This window comes from Ochotona curzoniae, unplaced genomic scaffold (genome assembly GCF_017591425.1).
Source record: "Ochotona curzoniae isolate NIBS_2020 unplaced genomic scaffold, NIBS_Ocur_1.0 contig_883, whole genome shotgun sequence".
Classification (NCBI taxonomy): Eukaryota; Metazoa; Chordata; class Mammalia; order Lagomorpha; family Ochotonidae; genus Ochotona; species Ochotona curzoniae.
The window spans coordinates 37,986,294-38,007,945 of record NW_024466599.1 but is presented as its reverse complement, the minus strand read 5'-3'; positions in this window follow the sequence as shown (position 1 = coordinate 38,007,945).

Sequence of the window (21,652 nt, the reverse complement as noted above, 5' to 3'; positions counted from 1 at the left end):
AGCATTTTTACTAGTATAATTGTCACAACGCTGAGGATTATCATTCTTTTTTAGGTTTGAAAAATCTGACAGGAAACTTGGTTTTCAACTTTACCTATTATCTAGTGAATGTAACATTACAAATTACAATGTAATGTAATGTACAATGCCAAATATTTCTTAAAGTAGAATTTAAAATTATTATTCATTTACTTTTAAAAAAACTATTGATTTTTTATTGGAAAGGCAGATATACAAAGAGAAGGAGATAGAGAGGGAAAGCTCTTCATCTGATAATTCACTCCCCAAGTGGCTGCAATGGCTGGAGCTAAGCTGATTTGAAATCAGGAGCCAGCAACCTCCTTTAGGTCCCCCATGCAGGTGCAGGGTCCCAGGGCTTGGGGCCACCATCCACTGCTTTTGCAGGCCACAAGCAGGAAGTTAGATGGGAAGCAGAGCAACCGTGACATGAACTGGTGCCCATATTTGGTCCCAGCTCATGCAATGTGAAGACTTTAACTATCAGGCTATTGCACTGGGCTCTCATTTACTTTTCATTTCATTTGATAGACATGTGTGGGGAAGAAGGGAAGAAGAGGAACAGGAGGAGGCAAGAAAGAAGGAGTAGAGAGAGGTCTTACAGCCAATGCTGGCCCTGACTGAAATCAGGAACCTGGTATGCAATCTTGCTCTTGTGGCTGGCTTTGTGATGCAGCATGTAAATCTGCCTAAGACCAGCATCCCATATGGGAAGTGGTTTGTATCCCGGCTGCTCTTCTTCCAGCCCAGCTCCCTACTAATAGCCTGGAAAAGCAGCAGAAGATGACCTGGCTACCCATGGAGATGTGGAAGAAGCTCTTAGCTGCTAGTTTCAGCCTGATCCACCCCGCACCAGTGCAGCTGTTTGGGAAGTGAATCAGCTGGTGGAAGATCTGTCAGTTTTCTTCTCTCTCTGTAACTCTGACTTGCAAATAAGTAAATGAACTCCTAGTCTCTCAGGTGGCAGGAACCCTAGTGTTTGAGCCGTCACCAGCTGCCTCCCAGGGTGTACATTAGCAAGAAGTGGGGATTAAAATCGTAGTAGCAGAACTGGAACCACACACCCCAACACGGGATGTAAGAGTCCCAAGTGGTCACTTAGCTGCTACACCAAGTGCTTCCCCCACAAACAATGCTTTCTGTATATTGTTAAGAAAATGTTTCATATGGTGGAAAGAATTGTGTTGTAAGCATTATTTAAATGACACTGACATCTGTTAAATAGTTTAGGTTTGCATTATTTTATAGCTGAGGTATGCATTCAGATTGAGCCTCTACTGAGCTGTAACCAAAGAGAAAAGGGATGTCACTCATTTAATGTCTGTTATTCATTCTGCTTCAAATCTTTAGTTAAAATACATAAATCAGATAGGTGGATAACTAACTTTATTAGTGACACTGAATTTTTATAATATTAAGTGTTTCTGTCATATTAAACCAATGTGTCATAAACTATTTAAGCAGACCACCATAAGAATTATTAGATATTCCATGAGAAGTAATCTGCAATCAAATAACTATGGACAATTCAGAACTTAGAAATATTAGCATATATATTTATGTGCACACAAGTGAACAAATGATAGGGCAGAGTCTGAAGCTTAATACAGTGATTGTTACATTTCCAAAAGATATAATATGCCTTGCTTTCCAAATGTCTCTCAACTGCCAGAACCGTTCCCTCAAAACTAGTGCTAATAAATCATGCAGGGCAGTAATATTCCTGGAGTGAGTGTTCCCAGAAGTACTGGGGAAATGCTGTGTGAAATTCGTAACAGGGTGTAATATGTCTGTTGATCAGAACAGAATCACACCATCTGTTATGCATTTTAGCATAAACAGAATCAACCTTTATTTTGCTCCAGTTACATGTAATAAACTCAAGGGAGGTAAGGCCTTCTGCCCAAGGTGGACTCACTCTTCTCTCTGATGACACAGCATTGCTGGCGGGATGAAGGACAGCAAGAACATGGAGACAGCAGTCAGCCACAGCCTCAGAACCTGAGGAACACCCAGGAAATCCATCAGGAGGATGAGCCTCCTTGCCTCCCTGTCTGGGAGTTTTTGTCTCACAGCAGTGGCTGTAATGTGGGCTACCATACACTCTGAACACTTGGCCATGACTCCAGAGGAGGGAGAACTGTAACAGGCAAATGCCAAACCCAACTGTTTTCCAGCTCAGCAGTTTAACCTGCCCCCATTTATTCACCCCAAAATATGGCAACAGAACCACCCCCTTGATTGGTCTGGCCCTCTTGCCTGCAGCTTCAGTGGAATTGCTGAACACACTCTCCATGCTAGTCAGCACTCGGGAAAGAGTAGTTCAGAGATGAGTCAGTCAGTGGTGGAGTCGGAGAGAGATCGTCTGCGGTTTTCACTGCTGGGAGCTGGGGCTGGAGGCTGCCAAGGTTCCTGTACATTCTAAAGCTTGGGATTCAGCTTGAATGTTGTCAGCTCTCCAGGCTCCTAATAAATACTTTTTGTTGTTTAGCTAAGTTAGGGTCAATTTTCCATGTGGTATAATCTGAGAACATACACAAGATTGAAAAGTTAATGGTTTCTTCCCCCCATTTTTTCTTTCTACCTTTTCTATAGTGAACAGTGAATATGTACTCCTTTTATAATATGGAATGAAAAGTTCATAAAGCCTCTTAAAGACAGAGATGAGATCAAGCACCTAGGATTGGTGGTACTGTGTGTGTGCAATGTTCATGGGAGTTAAGAAAAGAAGCTGAGACATGAAACCTATGGATTACTTAGTCTGATAAAGACTGATATTTTTCTACAGGAATAAGGCTTTCCTGGCACTGAATTTAAGAGAAAGATTGCGTGTGTGATCTTATGTAGGGTACATTGAGTAATTTAATGAATATTATCCTGAATGTGGTTTTTTTTAAAAAAAAAATCCTCTTCAAGTGGATTTATAGTATTAGTAAGTTATAAAAACAACGAGACTGACATTAAAACCTTAACACAGTGAAAAAAATCTACAAGAGACCAAATAAGGTTGAGATATATTTCATTTTCCATATATCAACTTCCCTGAGTTAGAGTTCAGCTTTTACTTTAAAGCATTGATTCAAAATAGACCCAAATTTACATTATTTCATTTTTTCTATTGAAGCACTTCATTTGCATATATATATTATTATATCCCTAGAAAAAGAATCCCAGGATTTTCCTCCTGTGTATTTTCATCTTGGCTCTTTGTGGTCCGTGTTGCAAACTGAGATTGTCAGTACCAAACTCATGGGATGGGAGCAGATTATTCTGCCATTTTAATTATTATTACCATTGAAAGTAAAATAGTGGGGCTGGCACAGTAGCACAGAAGGCTAATCCTCTGTGCTGTGGTGCTGGTATCCCATAGGCGTATGGGTTGTGTCCTGGCTGCTTCACTTCCAACCTAGCACTCTGTTTATGGCCTGGGAAAGCAGTAGTGGGGGCCCAAAGACTTCTATGGTGATATATGTAATTTTTTTTCTCTTGCTGCTGGAACAAATGACCACACAGTAACTTGAAGTTACATCACATGATGCAAATTGGAGATTTACAGATATGTTCTATATGGCCTACACAGTATCTTGCAAAATTTTTAAAAGGTTTATTTATTTATGTATTTGAAAGATATATTTATGGAGGGCAGGAAGACAAAGAGAAGGAGAGAGAGAGAGATATTCCACAAGTTGATACACCCTCTAAATGGTTCTAATGCCCCAGGATGGGTCAGGAGCTTGAAACTCTATTGAGGTCTCCCATGTGTGTGACAAAGGCCCAGTCATTCAGGCCACCTTGTGCTGCTTTCCCAGAATCACATTAGCGGGGAGTTGGGTTGGAAGTGGCGTAGCCACTCATACAAGACGCCAGCATGACAAGAGGTGGTTTAATTCATTGCACCACAACGCTGGTCCCTAAGAAGGTATGATGTTGTGATTTGCAATAATTATGGGTTTTGATCATTTCACTAGTTCCTGGTATGAAGCTTCTCAGACTTTGTAAGATTCAGAGGGACAGGTGCGGCTGGCTGAGCTCCTGAATCCTCCAAAATTTCCTGGTTGATAGGAATGTGTTTTGTTCTGATGAAGTGACTTGTCAGGATTAATCAAACAGACAATGAGAAGATACTTACCAGAGAAATTATTTTATTAATCTATATGTGGCCATCATCCACACTTTCAGGATAATGCACTTTGTTTTAGAATACAGACTTTTATACCCCAAAAGAACCCAGGTGTCACACAAAAGCTTTCATTAATCCTTACCTTATGTGAAACTAGCAGTTCTTAGAATAGTTTTTCTTATGTTAGTAAAACTAAAAAAATAAGAATAATAAGGGAGAAGACATTAACACAGAGTTTTAGTATGCTTTAGTCTAAACTCAAGGAAAACAAGAAGAAAAGATAGTATTGAGGCCAAGGGCTCTTTCTTCTGTTTTTTGTAAACAAAGGGAGGCAAAAAGGAGAGAGAGCACCAGAGGAATTCGGTCTGCTGCTTGGCGTTCCAAGGCCAGTCTCAAGCCCAGGTGTTTCTGTCCTGTGCACAGCTCCCTTGTCCACATATACACCCAGCTCCTTCAGTGACTAGGGGGAGGGGCTGGTCACTAGGGAGACTAAGCCATGATTAGAAGCTTGGACGTTTTAGCCCCAGTTTTCAATCCCTTAGGAAAGAGGGTGGGGTCAGAGATTGAGTTAATAGCCGATCATGCCTATATCATGATGCTCTGTAACAATCTCCAAGTATAAGATTTGGAGAGCTTCTGGTTGTGGTACATGTGGGATCCTGACAGTGGGGTAGCAGACCTTCCCTGATTTTTGCTGCAACTGCTTTTTTGTAGCTAGGACAAAGTGTAAGTCTCTTTTCCACTGCCTCTGCTGTTGCTATGGTGATCCAGTTTCCTTTTGGGAGTGTGTGTCAGGACAGATTGGTTTTGCGATTTGTGAAATCTCACTCTAAAAATAAGGAGCAGGCAGTCAGGGCTGCGGTAACAGTGCGAGCTGGGCAGAGCTTCTGCCACCTCTCAGCCCTCAGCAGTGGTTGACCTGTTGCCACCAGTGTCAGCCTAGCATGCTCCCAAGTTCTGCTTCTCTGGGTTTATCAGAGGGCAGTTGTCTGGCTGATAAGTTACAGTAGTTCAAATGGGCCGTTTAGCATTTGTTTCTTTCCCTTCAACCCTCATCTTGTGTCTCTTCTACCACTGGACACCTGCTGTCAGATCATGCTTTGTTACTGAGTTAATGCCGCAGAAATCATTTAGAGGGCATTCAGCACAGAGATTCTCCTGAGTTGATTCAAGAAAACTTCCTATTGCAGAAAATTTTTGCCATGAAAAGAATAGACTGAATTTATCATCCCACTTCAGTAATTACTAATTTCTGGCCAAAGTATAGCCACATGCAGGTTCATCCTTGCCTGTATTTTGAAGCAAAGCCTAGAAATTATATCACTTAGCTGGTAAATATCTCAAAAGAATGCATAAAAGATGATTGTGTGTCTCTATTTCACATAACCACAATGCCATTTTAACTGACACTGAAGATACTCTTTATCACTCTTGGGGAAGTTACAAAAAATAAAATTAGTGAAAGTTCTTCTCCCCATTGTAATTTAACTCCTGAAAGAATTTCTCTCCTGTAAGAATAACTAGGAAATTGACAAAAACATGTCACAGTTGTCTTCAGATGGTGGTCACTAGGCCACCTGTGAGTGTGAAACCAAGAGGAGGGAGACCCATGGCTTAGCGCTGAGACTGAGTCCAGGCCAGCAGAGCAGTGGGACAATGGACAGAGAGCCCAGCCAACTTCCTGAATTGAGTAGCAGGGTCCGAGTTAGGGGAGGCTGGCTAGAATTTGTAGGGCATAGTATCTGTGAGAAAGGAATTGCATGGGATGGGAATGACAGGGGCAGGGCAGGAAGAACTGGTAACACATATTGTTCCCGTTTTGTACCTTGTCTTTTTTTTTTTTTTAAAGAAAACAAAACCTGTTTATTAACTTACTGTTTAAATGTGTGTAACCTGGGCCAGCTTGTTGGGCATGCTAAGGATTCATCTTGCTTTATGATGTGTCATCACTGTTAGCAGCTGGAGTTCCAGGTCTCAGAATGGAAATCCAATTGGTGAGACACAATGTGACAAAGCATTGCAAAAACAGTAGGCAAACATCTTTCATCTCATGGGTGACCCAGCAACTGCATGCTGGGAATGCAAACACAATTTGCATGAGCCCCGGCAAGATGCATGTCACTCGTTTGGAAACAGAAAATGTACTGCCCCAGTCTTCCACTGGTTCCTAGTTCCTGCCTTTTTATAGGATTTCAAGAATGGGGGCCTAAGCTTGAGCGCCAGTTCATGGTTCTTCCAGTCATGTGACCAACACATGACATATAATTCAAGCAGTCTTCAAAAGGCTCAGAGGAAATGTGTGTGATGAAAAAGCTATGTGTGGATTTAACTTAAACATCGAAATAAGCATATATTGTCATTTTATCTTTTGTTAATTTTAAAGGGAAAGAGAGCTTCCAGCCCTTGGCTTACCCCCCAGAGGCTCACAAAGGCTGTCCAGGGCCGGGCTGGGGCTTCTGCAGAGAAAGGAGAGCTTAATCCAAGAGTCTCTCTTCTCTTTCTTCCTCTCTTCCTCTTCTCCCTCTCTGCTGCTCCCTTTCTCTCTGTGACTCTACCTTTCAAATAAGCAAATAAATCTTTTAAAAAGTTAGTACTGAAAGTTTTCAACTTGTTCACATCCTTATTTCTATTGCATGTCTTTGATTCCATTCTCTACATGCTTCTCAATTCATTCTACCAATCTTTTATTCTTGCACATTTAGACTTTCGCCCAAATCTTACTGTTATAAACTACATTATGAACAACCTTTTAACTATTTTTATTTAACAACTACAACTATTTTTTTTAGGGAAAAAACATTTTTGAGGCAAGGGCTTGTGTTTTTCTAAAACTTTTGATACACATTCTTTTTTATTTTTGCTTGTGTTGTACTCTTCTTTTTTTGTTATATTTTTGTTTTGAATTTTTGAATTTTGTGGTACAATTTCGTATAGACTGGGATTCCCCTTCAAACTCCCACCCCGACAGATTTTTGATACACACTCTTTAGTCATCCTTGAAATGATGAAACTAGTTTGCATTCTTACCAAGCTCTTCACAAGTCTTCATAAATTACTAAAATACTTATGGGATTTAAAAAAAAAAACACTAAAAATGACAGCCTTGAAAGTTTGGATGCATACATGTAAGAATTTGAAACAACACAGAATTGTCCGAAATGTCAGGAGAAGGCCCTAACAAACACTCATGCCTCCTCCCATACTCTGAAAACTTTGGTGTTTATTATGTTCACAGTTTGTGTGCATCCTTCGAGACTTCTGTGCCAAAACAGAAGGAAGAAGGTGTGCAACTGTCACCTACCTCTTCTGGGGTGATGCAGAAATATAGAGTCCTCCATAGTAATGGAAAAGACATTAATTTATCCTGCTCCATTTTCGTATCTGTTTCATCCATTACTGTAATGTTGGAAAGGTCTGCAAGTCTATGTTATTTTTATTTAAAAATATATTTATTTTTATTTGAAAGGTAAATCAGATTTATAGAGAAGGAGATATAGACAGGAAGATCTTCCATCTGCTAGTTTATTCTTCAAATGGCCACAACGGCTGAAGTTGAGCTTATCTGATGCCAGGAGCCAGGAGCCTCTTCTGGGTCTTCCACGTGGGTGCCAAGGCTTTGGGCCATCCTCTACTGCTTTCCCAGGCCACAAGCAGGGAGCTGGATGGGAAGTAGAGCAGCTGGGACATGAACTGGCACCCATATGGGAGCTTGGTGCTTGCAAAGTGAGGATTTAGTCATTGAGCCATCGTACTGGACTCCAAGTTTGTGTTATTTTGGTATTCCTCCCACCACACACGCACATTCACACATACACACACACACACACACACACACACACACACGCGCGCACACACAAATACCGTCAGATATGTTTATAAAAATATTAGAATTTATTGGGCCCGGCGCGGTGGCACAATGGTTAAGGTCCTCGCCTTGCACCCCTGGGATCCCATATGGGCACCAGTTCTATCCCGGGAGCCCCCTTCCCTTCCAGCTCCCTGCCTGTGGTCCGGGAAAGCAGTCGAGGACGGCCCAAAGCCTTGGGACCCTGCACCCGTGTGGGAGACCCTGAAGAGGCTCCTGGCTTTGGATCGGCATAGCATCGGCCGTTGCGCTCACTTGGGGAGTGAATCATTGGACGGAAGATCTTCCTCTCTGTCTCTCCTCTCTGTATATCTGCCTTTCCAATAAAAAAAAATTAGAATTTATTTAACCTGTCAGGAATGTCAGTTGTTTCCTAAAACAATAAAAAGAAGATTAATTACACTTACTGTAAGTCAAGTCATGCCTATTACAGAATACACAAAACCATCAGGAGTTTAGCTGAGGATTTTTCCATTGTCCCCTAGGGACAAAGGAGCCTTCTTAGTCCTTTCCTCCAGTTAGCAGAAAGCAAGAGTCCATCCATTAGGTGGATCACATCGAGATTGACACTTGGTTTTGTGTGTTCTGTGAATTCAAAATATCCTTTACATATTTAATAGTTAACGAATATTTTGGGACATGTGGGAATTCCATGAAACTCAGTTTCCTTGTCAGTGAGGTTGTAGGGACCTAGTCACATGCACTCACTTGTACATTGTCATTGCTGGCTCTTGTGCTACCATGGAAGACTTGAAAACGTGATGTGTGCCACGGGACTGGTGCCTGGGGCGGGGAGTTAAGCCACCACCTTGTCCTGTCACCAGCTTGCGTCAGGGCTCTGGTGAGTCCTGGCTGCTCCCCTCTGCTTTTGGTTCAGCTTCTGGAAATCCACAGAGGACGGCTCAAGCACTTGGACTCCTGCCAGCATTCTGGCTGTTGAGGCCATCAGTGGATGGAAGATCTTTTTCTCTTTGTCTCGTTCTTGTTCTCTCTCTCTCTCTCTCTCTCTCTCTTGTTGTGCCCTCAAATAAGTAAAATAAATCTTTAAAAAGAGGAACATGTTTACTATCTGGTCTTTCACAGAACTTATATATGTTTAAAATTTTAAAATGATTAAATTCTGATTGTTGTTTTAAGATGAGAAAATGATTAAGTTTTGCTGTTCAGCAGACAAATATTTGTTAATGTTATCTTAAGTTTATTGCTTTGAGAGGCAGAGTGACAGAGAGAGAAGGAAAGCGGGCGGGGGAAGGGGTGAAAGAGGTCTTGCATCTCTTGATTCACTCTCCAAATGTTCCCAGCTGCCAGCTGCCAGGACAAAGCCAGAGGTCTGGAACTTCATCTGGGTTTTGCACATTGGTGGCAGGAAGTATCAGGGCTGTCATTCACCATGTCCCAGACACATTAGCCAGGAGGACAGTCAGAGGCTTGATTCTTGGTCAAGTCAACAGCCAAGGACTTGGTTCCATAGTCTGACACAGGATGAAGGTGCCTCAAGTGATGGCTGTAACCTTTGCACCACAGCTTCTACCCCTGTTTATTAATTTAAAGAAGATGAATATCACGGTAGATTTTTAATCAGAGAATTTGAAGTGCAGACCACAGTGGGACCTTGGCAAATGAATGGGCCTCTTCTAAGAAGGATCAATGTTCTTTTCTGGGATGAGCAAATGTGAGAAGTATATCATCTATGGGCATGCAGTTGATCTATCTTACAAGCTAACATATAATGTAATGTTCTGAAAGGTACACATTGTTCCCTGAAGAGTTTTACTAATATATGCTGACACTAATGGTATCTGCAAGGGGCTGTCACCAAGTGACAGGAGAGAAACAGATGTCACATCCTCATTGTTTTAAATTGCATTTATTTGAGGGGGACATTTGGAACAGTGGTTAAGATGCCACTTGGAGTGCCCACATTCCATCCATCCTGGAGTGCCTGAGTTTGAATCCCACTCCCACTTCCAAATCCAGCTTCCTGCTCACGTGCAATCTTGGCAGTAGCTGGTGATGGCTCACATACTTGGGTCCCCTGTCAGTGCTGAGATTTGAGTGCTGAGCTTCTGGCTGTGTCCTGGCTTAGCTCTCCAACTGCTCCAAGCATTTAAAGAGTAAGCCACAGCATGGAAGATCTCGCTTTGAAAGATTATCCTATCTTTCAAATGAATTAAACAAACACAGATTTTAAGTAAATACATTTAATTATTTATCAGACAAGTATTTTTTCTTTATTGATCACTTATAATTATTCTGTGAAACTATTTTTCTGTTTTTTTATTTCATTTTCTACAAGAGTTATGATTCTTTACATATTATCGGCAATAACTCTTTTTATAATCAGAAAAGTCAAAATATGCTGCCCATGGTCACATGACTAGGAAGCAACAGGTGAATTAGAGCCCAGCTTGTCACTGTTCTTCCACTACTGCCTTCTTCACAGACACTGCCGAGCATCTCAGCTCATCTTTACAAGAGTTGTCATGTTATTACTATCGCTGTCTACATTTTACAGAAGAGGAAGTGAGGATCAGAGAGGTGGAACCCTTTAGCCAAAGCAAGAAGTGGAGCTGGAATTTGAACGCAAGTTTGATTCCAGAGCTGGGTTCTTTCCATGTTGTGATTCCCAGGCCTCTTTCTTCCCACCTCGAGAACCTCACCTGAAAAGACAAGGGCTCACTGGGCTGACTGAGATAAAGTTAGCTTGGGAAGAACTTTCCAGAAGCCACTGGAGTTGCTGATCTGTGTGTCCATGCAGCTCCCTTAGAGACTTACCCAATTTTCTGACTGTTTTTTTTAAAGATGTTTTTTAAGATTTATTTATTTTTATAGGAAAGGAAAATTTACAGAAAGAAGGAGATAGAGAGAGAGAAAGATCTTCTATCCACTGGTTTGCTCCCCAAGTGGCCACAGTGGTCAGAGCTGAGCTGATCTGAAGCCAGGAGTCTGGAGCTTCTTGTGGATCTCCCAAAGGGATGAAGGGTCCCAAGGCTTTGGGCTATCTTTCACTGCTTTCCCAGCAGGCAGCTGCATTGGAAGTGAAGCAGCCAGTACACAAACTGGCACCCATATGGGATCCTGGCACATGCAAGGCAAGGATTTAGTCACTGAGCCATCGCCCTGGGCCCTGGGACAATTTTTATTTAGGATCCATGCTCCCTTCCTCCACCCCAAGCCCACACCTGCATCATCATGTGAGACGGTCATGTTATACTGGCCTAATGGGACCCATTTGCCTCTCCTAGCGCCACTGTGCCTTGATCTGGACCACATCCTGCCTCCCAGCCACTTCTGCTTTTGAAAGCAAAAACTGATGTGCGTTGGGGAGGTGGTACTACCATAAACCATGTCTGAAAGGGGATTCTAGGTTCTGTATTATTATGGGAAGCCTTCAAGAAAATTCACTTTTGGTGGTAGCTGGAGCAGGCACTGTGGGCCACGACACAGAAAGCAGCTGTCAAGGAGGGACTGGGGGAGGAATAGACAGTGAGATGAAACCACAGAATTGTTTAGCGCCACTGGAAGGCTTAGGCTCAGGCTATTGGATGAGGAACGGTAGATGCGTCTCAGTTTAACCTTGCTTTGATTTTCAGAATGTCCATCTTTCCATGCCAAAACAATAAGCATATGAAAATATGTTCAGCTGATTTACCATGCACTATCATTTACATCCACTAGATTGGCAAATATATATAAAAGTCTGATGATACTAAATTATTGAAAGAAAGGAAGAACAGCTAGAATTCTACTGATGAAAGAATAAACTTCTAAACATTGTAGAGTGCTTTGGTGTTGACTTGGAAACATGATCTATCAGTTCCAGCTTTCAACATAAAGTGATGCACATGGGGCCTGGTGCGATAGCCTAGCGGCTATAATCCTCACCTCATCTGCCAGCTTTCTATGTGGGTGCGTGTTTGTATTCCAGCTGCTCCACTTCCCATCCAGCTCCCTACCTGTGGCTTGGGAAAGCAGTAGATGATGATGCAAAGTCTTGGAACCCTGCACCCACATGGGAGACCCGGAAGAGGCTCCTGGCTCCTGGCTTCGGCTCAGCTCATCTCTGGCCATTGTGGCCACTAGGGGAGTGAACCAGTGGAAAGATCTTTTTCTCTCTGTAGATCTGCCTTTCTAAAAAATAAAAATAAAATAAATCTTCAAAGTGATGCACACAGTATGAGAAGATAGGCACCCTCATGTTCACAGAATTATTGTAAAGTGCACATCCACACTAGTGTGTGTGGAGAGCAGCTTGATCCTCCGTCTGCAATGTCAGCATCCCACATGGGTCCTGGCTTGTGTCCCGGCTACTCCACTTCCCATCCAGCTCCCTGCTTGTGGCCTGGGAAAGCAGCAGAGGATGGCCCAAGGAATTGGGACCCTGCAGCCACGTGGAGACCTGAAAGAAGTTCTTGGCTCTTGGCTTCGGATCAGCTCAGCCCTGGCTGTTGCATCCATCTGGGGAGATATCCAACAGATGGAATGTCTCTTTCTTTCTGTCTCATCCTGTCTTTCTGTAATTCTGACTTTCAAATAAAATATATAAATCTTTGAAAAAAATTAGACACACACACATGTATTAATATAGACAACCCATGGGTGGAGGATTAGCTTGAGGCACCACTGCACTGGTTCCAATATAGACAAATTTATACAGAGCTGTACATTAGTGAGTACATACACAGCTATATGCCTTTACCTGTGCAAGCTTCAGGAGTATACACTAACAGTAGGAGGTTACAGAAGAATGCACGTGGGCACCTCCAAAAGTCATAGATGCCTGGCGTTTGGAGTAAAAATTAAAATGCCACTTGGGAAGCCCACCTCCTATATCAGAACACATGGGCTCCAGTCATGTGCAGTCATGTTCCACTTCTCAACCTTTCTTCCTGTTGACTTAAGTACTTAAGCCATCACTTGTTGCATCTAAGGACGTGTGTTAGCAAGAATTGAGACAGGAGCTGGAACTCAAATTAAGATACTCCAACATGGATGCAGGTATCCCCTGAGGCACCTTAACTACTGGTTCTAACCCCTGCACTACACAATTACTGTTAAGTAATGAAGAGCTCCGATCTTACAATATCTAAGGTGATTAAAAACACTATATTCTTATGATATATGTTAATAGCCTATCTCTCCAAAAGTATGTCTTCATGTATGCATGTATTCTTGTACATGTGTGCATATATTTATATAATTATGAAATAATTATGCTCACTATTAACCACTTAATTTTCACAAAAAAAGTTGAGCATGCAAAAATTTTACTTCCACTTTTGTATAAACTTTTTGGAGTCCCTTAGTATACAGCATTGTTTCCTGTGCTCGTGGAATGTATTCTCTACCCTCTCTGAAATTATTACGGTGACTAAAGTCTTTCTTGTTGGCTCTTTGCATTGTTCTTTTCATACAATTCTCTTAGGCTTGCCTGTTTGCTTTTGTTTCTGGTTTCATCTTAACGCTTTTCTTCCTGTGTCTGCTTATCTTTTGGTGCCACCAGTATTCAGAGATGAAGAGTCTGTGTTGGGTGTGCTCATTTATCTTGCTCCCAGTGCCTGCTTGGACAGAGCTGTTTTGTAACAATCTCCACAACAAGCGCAGAGAGGAATCCTTCCATCACCTTGTGGGTTGGAGCCAAGCAGAGGCCGCAGGCAGGCCTCTCACCATGTGGGACGCCAGACTTGACCTGTTTCCGGTGTGGGCTTCATCCCCATCGTCAGCTTGCCTCAGAGGAGCAGTTCTCAAAGTCTGACGCTTGGCTGTAACCAAGTGGGTCTACGACTCTTTCAGGGATCAATCAGGCGAAAGCTATTTCCATCATAACACCAGGATGTTACATGTCTGTTTTTACTATGTCACTCTTTGCAACAGTGGTGCAGAACTGACGCTGGGTACAACTACCGATGCCTTTCCACCTATCATGTCAGTGGCACCAAACTGTGCGTTGCATATTTTCCACTGAGACACAAACTGTGACTTCAAAAAGGGCCCAACATGGCAGCCTAGCAGCTAAAGTCCTCACCTTGCAGGTGCTGGGATCCCATATGGGTGCTGGTTCTAATCCCGGCAGCCCTATTTCCCATTCAATATCCTGCTTTCCCATTCAATTCCCTGCTTGTGGCAATCAAGTCTTAGGACCCTGCACCCACATGGGAGACCCTGTAGGTTCTGGCTTCTGGCATCAGATTGGCTCAGCTCTGGCTGTTGTGACTGCTTGAGGAGTGAATCAATGGATGGAAGATCTTTCTCTCTGTCTCTCCTCCTCTCTGTATATATGACTTTCCAATAAAAATAAATCTTTTGAAAAAATGGGCCAGTATGTTTAGAAACAACCTTGATAAAGTAGAAAAATCATTAGTTTTTGAAAATATTTAATGTTGGTGATCTGTCTTTTAAATATTCTGTATGATTTGTATCTCAAGGAAAAGGACTTGTGAGAATGTAGGAGTCTTGAGCTGAAGTAGCCACTCTTTTTTTTTTGCAGGGTGGGGGAAGGTGAAAGCATACTTTTCAGCTGGAGGTATGTGTGATAGCCTGAAAACATTTTAAAAAAGAAATCATCAAATCAAGTTGCAGTGTAGAAACAAAGAGGAGAAAAATCACACAGCCAGACTGTACCCTTCCCCCAAGCCCTGGAATCAAGACAGCTGGCCCATCCAAGATACAGGCCTGAGGGGCTTTTGTCCCCTATATTTACCTTCCAGCTTAGCTCAGAGAGAACACAGAAGCGCACCTAGTCACTTGGAGAGAGAGCTAGGTTAAGGTGAAGAAGCGGCCAGAGGCCCTCTGCCTCTACTCCAGGTTTCAAATCAAGATCTTAGAAACAGTGCAAACCCCCAAAAAAGCAATACTTGTGGTGTTTTGTATCATATTGGGCTAGAGTTCCATAATTGTCAAAGTGACTCAGGTATTTTTTAAAGCTGGAAGTTACTGGGAATTTTAAGATTTATTTATTAATGGAATGGCAGATTTACAGAGAGAAGGAGAAAAAAGATCTTTTGTCCACTTCATTCCCCAGTTGGCTGCAATGGCCAGAGCCGAGTCAATCCAAAGCCAGGAGCCAAGAGCTTCTTCTGGGTCTCTCATGTGGGTGCAGGGTTCCAAGCACTTTTGCCATCCTCTTCTGCTTTCCCAGGCCACAAGCAGGGAGCTGGATGGGAAGTGGAGGAGCAGCTGGGACATGAGCATGTGCCCAGATGAGATCCTGATGCATGCAAAGTGAGGATTTAGCTACTTGCACCATCATGCCAGGCCCATTATTGGAAATTCTATGAAATCTGCTCAAGAAGTCCTGCAAGAGGCAGAGAAACAATAAAAAAATCAGTACTTAGTGACTGTACCTGATTGGGTCCTTCCTTTGCTGCCTTTGGAGCTATTAAATCTTTTCCCATCTGTTGATTCCTTCCCCTGAAACTTTCTTGGCATTTTTCCTATTTAAGAGAGAGGAATCCATATATTTCCATATTACAATTGAGATAAGAACTTTTCTTGTTGCTCACTCAAGCCCAAAGAAAGAAGGAGCACAGTGCCTAACTGGAGGAGGGTCCCGTTACACACACCACAGCCTTGCCTTACAGTGGAGTGCAGGACTGGAGGTCGCATGGCTCTCAGCTTCCAGTTACCCCAGTCTGGCCACTATTGTGCAGTGAGCAAAGTGTCTAAGTGTGTGGTAAATCTGCAGCGCTCCTAGCACATGCTCTCATTAGTAGCATTGCGTTCATTTGCGCAGTAGCCACTCTCCTCTTTCACAAGCTGCACTCTGCCCAAGGAATGAGCTGGCACTTAGTACCCAGCAGCGCTCTTCCCTGCTCTTATTTTGGGTTTGCTGCATTTCTCTGAATGTTCAGGAGAACGTTTGTTCCCAATGAACTCTTAGCAGTCTGGACCATACACCCAGCAGTCAGAGCTCTCAGTTTGGTCATATTAATGGGATTTTCTTCTAAAGGATTCATTGTCTTCATTTTGGGGTATTGCTAGTGTCACACCTGTATTTAATAATATTTAATAAAAATATCAAATCTGAGTATTTTTCATTGTCAAATAACCAAGGAAGTAAAACCCTGCATTAAAATCTTAAAGTTCACAAAGATGCATCTTTGGGAAAGCAACCCTGGATGCCTCCACATTCTCCATGGAGGTGAGGTGGGTTAAGAGCAGACTACGCAAAGTTCCTATAACAAACACAACTTTTACTTAAAGCCTTTCTGAACAATAGAATGTGAATATGCCCATAAGGAAATGGGTTGCCTTCAGGTCTCCCTCTACAGCTGTTATATGCCTGTATTTCACCTCAGAGTGACCAAGTTTGATTCTTGGCTGATTTCTGATTCCTTCCACCACCCCACCAGTGCAGACCATGGGAGGCCACCCATGGTCTGGGTTTCCTCCACCCACACAGGAGGTCTGGATTGAATTCCTAGCTCCTGGCTTTTGCCTGCTTAGCCATGACCACTGTGGGTGTTGGAGAATGAGCAAGAGTGGGAGCTGCTTCTTTCTCTGGATGCCTATCTCTCAGATTAAAAAAAAAAAGGCTTTCAGAAATACTTTCTTTTTTATTAAAATCACTTTTAAATTTAAGAAAACTTGTAGGTTTACAGGAAAATTAACATAGAATGAAGAATTCTTGTATATTTCACACCAATATATCTATCATTATTAATTAATCAGATATTGGTATGCTGTCGTTAACTGAAATACACACTTTGCTTAGAATTACTTAGTTTCTCCTTCATGCTTGTTCTCTGTTCTGCAGCCCATCCAGGTTAATTCCGTGTTGCCTGTAGTTGTTCTGTCTCCTTAGGCTCCTCTTGGACATGACAATTTCTGACTTTGAAGACCTTAGCAGTCCTGAAGCGTGCTGGTCAGTTATTGCATAGAATGTTTTTCAGTTGAGGTTGGGTTGAGTTTATGTTCATGATTAGATATCAGGACATACCATTCTCCTGACTCATCACTATAGCCCTTAGCCTTGGTCATCTGGTTCTGGGTGAGGTGCTGTTAGGTTTCTGCCCCATGAACTTAGTTTTCTTTCTTCCTTTTCATATGGTACTCATTTGAAAAGAAGTCACCACACAAAGTGCACAATTCAGAAGTGAGATTTGGGGCCTGGAACGGTAGCTCCACCTTACTCATGCCAGAATCCCAAATGGGTGCTGGTTTTTGTTTCGGCTGCTCCACTTCCCCTCTAGCTTCCTGCTTGTGGCCTGGGAAAGCAGTAGAGGAGGGTCCCAGACCTTGGGACCCTGCACCCACATGGCAAACCCAGAGGAGGCTCCTGGCTTCAGATTGGCTCAGCTCCAACCATTGTGGCCACTTGAGGAATGAACCAGCGGGTGGAAGATCTTTCTCTCTGTTTCTCCTCTCTGTAAATCTGGTTTTCCAATAAATAAGTAAATAAATATTTTTTAAAAAGTAAAATTTATATTACATAAATTCTATGCAATTTTACAAATCTTAAAATATAATTTATTTATTCAATCATTTATCTGTCTCATTCATTGGTATTTAGTCTAGTGCTACTTTGTGGCTCAACTGTTCAAGGTGTGGCCGTTTGGTGCTTTTTTAGTTGACTCTGGTACCCCTTTCACATAATCCAATGTGTGACTTTAGTTATTTAAAATTCTTTTGACTAAAAAAAATTTGACATGTTAAAGTTGCACAGGTTTGAAAATATCTTCTTTGAAGAAAATGGGTTTATAGATGTCACATTTTTACATATATTTTCATTTTCTCCATGCAGAATTTTGTTTCTGTGGAAGGAAGTTGCTTAGTGTGTAAGTTTCCAATCTTGGGCTGGGAGTCTCACCAGGAAACAGCTACGGTGTTCTAATGGGTTTAGGTGGATGAAACAACTGAAGGCTTTCCTTTTGTTGGTAAAGAAGTCCCCACAGGTCTTTTGTGTTATTCTGCACAACTTTCAAGCAGAAGCACACTTTCCAAGACTGTCTCTATAGTAAACAACCTGGTAGAGGACAGAAATGGTGTAACCTTTCGGAGCAAAAGGCAGACGGGTTCAGTGTCTGGCACAGTGAAGAGAATGTCTCTTTCCGAGACAGGGTAGGCAGGTTTGCTTGCAGTTTGTTATGAAGGATTCCGGGTCCGTCGGCTGCTGCAGATCCTCGGGATGGACAGCATTCACCTGAGGCGTCTGCCCTGGTTAGCACCTGGGGACAAGGGGAACTGAGGCAAACATGCAGCTCATTCTGTTCCTGTGTGGGAGATACCAGAGCCCTTCCAGTTACCAACAAATCTGGAAGACTTGCATGGTTGTCAACATCACTAATTGGAGGCGGGCTGTCTTGTTAGCGTGCGAGGAGGGTAAGATCTGACACTTTTCTCCGGCTGTGATATCTTGCCTTTAATTTGGATTTGTATCTGCGGTATTCTGAAATGTCTCAGCTCAATTTAAGACTTTAAGGAATGAAAAAAAAATTTTTTTAAAAAGGGATAAAAAGAGGATCCCCAATAAAACTGCAAAATATGCCTTGACAATAGGAAACTGGACTTTCTACCACTGTCTATACCTACAGTGCCGTGATACACTTAAATAGCTGAATGATGGACTTGTGACTGTTGCTGAAGGATTGTACTATTGTAATAATATGGTGGGGGAGGAATGAGGGGGAGAGAATGGGGAGGGAGGAAAGGGAGAATCTCTACACCTACAAAACCATATCATGAAAAATAAAGAAAAACATCTAAAGTAATACAAAATAAATAAAACTTAAAAAGATAGAATCATGACTCATATACAAAAGTCTGTTAAAAGTTTATTTACCTCATATTTAAGGAGACTCAGCCAGATGTCATACTTTTAAAGGAGAGCTTGAAAATAAATTCATGTGGAGGAAAAAAAATGTCCAAGTGTGCCCACCAAGAGGCACACAACTGCTTTTTTCCCCACGGGAGTTGGGGTGGGGTTGGGAAGTGGGGAGAGGTGAGTATGCGGAACCTCCATCAGAGAGATCTCGTTTGCATGTCGGTAGACAAGAATTATTTGCATTGCTGTCAGTCGTCCACAATTTGCAGTGGTGGAAAAGAGATACAGACTTCATGGAAACAGATAACCCGGACAAGTGTGCAGCAAACAGTGCCTAATTTCCAGTGAAACGCACAGTCATCTTTCATGTGTATTCCAAGATCTTAACTTTTCCTTGTACCAATAAAATGTACTCCAATAATGTTCCCAAGGTTATGGATCAAATGGGGGGAACTGAAAGGAGGCCAGGAAATGATTTTTTAAAAGGAAACCTAGAAAGTCCACACTGAGGAAAGGTAAGAGGAGAGAAGCAAACGGTCTGCTCTGAGAATAGGACTTGATACAGCGGGGAAACACTTGCTCCAGCTCTGAATCAGGCAAGTTCCTAATGACATCGATTTAGACAGCTCCTTTCCAGACCACTAGGTGTCGCTAAGCAGGTGTGATGATCTGGACGGTGGAGTGCAGGAGTGGCAACATCCAATTAATAGCCACACTTTGCTGATTCACAATTTTGGGGAGATTCTTAATGGCAAGACGTTGTTCCCTCTGCATCTATTCCATGGACGGGCATGAAATATGCGTTCAGTACTGTGTTTCTTGAATGAATTACTCAGAATGCAGGAGTGTTTTTGCAAGGTAGCCAACCCAAACACATGGCATTTCTAAGTAGGGGGTCTTTGAAAGTCTCTGAACATGCTAGGACAGAGGGAGAAAGCATTCTCAATGAGAGGTTTGGTCATTGCAACAATGGGAGACAAATGCAGCCAGGAAATAGGCATGGTAAATTTATATACTGTTTCCACTGCCTGTCAGACGCAGCAAAATTCCTGTGTGTAGATATACCACCAATCATCCCTCTATTTATTTTTGTTCTGTTCCCTTTACTCCTACTCCCCAAACATTTTATAGTAATTCGAATTAATTTCTGTGCAATGAGAAACTGATGGCATGCCAGTTATAGTTTCATATAATTTATATAAACATAAAATGAAAAGTAAAAATAGAGGGTCAATAACCGCTGATTAGAAAAATAGCTGGAAGGAAGGAGACCAATCAGGAAACTCTCAGAAAACCCCAAGGCCAGAACTTCTTCTTTCTCTTTACTTTCCCGGCTCCTCTGAAGCCTTTGGGGACATCTGTTGGTTCTGCTTGCCTAACCCTTTCACTCTTCTACTACTTGTTACTAAGAAACAGTAAGCCAGGCTGGGCCAATCAGGGGCCCAGCTTCTGAAGACTGTCTCTTAGCCTGAAAACCATGGCCATGTTCATGTCTTCACGTCTCAAGCACACGGTTCTTTGGGTCTTGCTTCCTGGAAGCCCTCCGGTGCCTTTGTTCCTGTTTGTTTTCAGAGACCTATGTCGTCATGTTTCCCTGGGGCGTGGGAGTTACCTCACTCTCGTCTAACAAATTTCTAGTTACCGTAGATAGGGAACTCTGCAGAAATCCAGACACTGATTATGTCTGCAGCCTCTGTTAAACTCACTCCGAACATTTTGCCTTGAAGACAAGGAATAACCAACATTGAGGCCACTCACTATGTTCCCGACACTCTTCTAAATACTCATGTGTGTTTTTTTCAGTTAATCTCCACAATGATCTCATCGGGTCCATTTTATGGATGAGAAAGTTGAGGTACACAGTGATCAAATAACATGCTCCTTTCCAAATAGCCAGGTTAATGTTTCCAATGTTTGTTTAGTTTTTTCAGAATTGCAATAGCTTCTTGGTGATAATATAACAAAGTATCCCAAATCGGGTGACTTAAAACAGTGGAAATCTGTCATCTCGCAATTCTGGAGGCTGCAAGCCCAAGCTCAGGAGGTCAGCAGAGCAATGCTCACCATGATTTTTTAAAAAATTTTTTATTGTAAAATCAGATATACAGAGAGGAGGAGAGACAGAGAGAAAGATCTTTCGTGTGCTGATTCACTCCCCAAGCAGCCACAATGGCTGGAGCTGAGCCAATCCGAAGCCAGGAGCCCAGAGCCTCTACCAAGTCTCCTGTGTGGGTGCAGGAGATCCCAAGGTTTTGGGCTGTCCTCAACTGCCTTCCCAGGTCACAAGCAGGGAGCTCGATGGGAAGCGGGGCTGCTGGGATTAGAACCGGCGCTCATATGGGATCCCAGTGCATTCAAGGTGAGGACTTTAGCTGGCTATTGTGCCAGGCCAACCATGATTTTTTTTTTAAAAGATACATTTACTTATTGAAAGTTGGAGTTGCAGAGAGACAGGGAGTGAGAGGGAGGGAAAGAGAGAGATCGATCTTCCATCTGCTATTTCCTTCCCCAGATGGTCACAATGACCAGTGATGGGAGCTTCTTCTGGGTCTCCCAAGGGGATGACAGGGACCCAAGAACTTGGGATATCTTCTGCTGCATTTCCAAGACCATTAGCAGGGAGCTGGATAGGAATTAGAACACCCAAGACTCAAAACAGCACCAATACAGAATGCTGGTGATGCAGATGGCAGATTCATGCACTACATCACGCTGGCCCCTTCATGATGGTTTTAAGGGAGAATCTTTGCATCTCTGGCTTCTGATGGTTGGTGGCAACTCCTAGTGTTCTTGGGCTTGTAAATGCTTCACTTCATCTTCACCTCTACTGCCACCCAAGTGTTTTCTCTCCATGTGTCTCTCCCTTTCTTCTAAGGAGACCATCGTA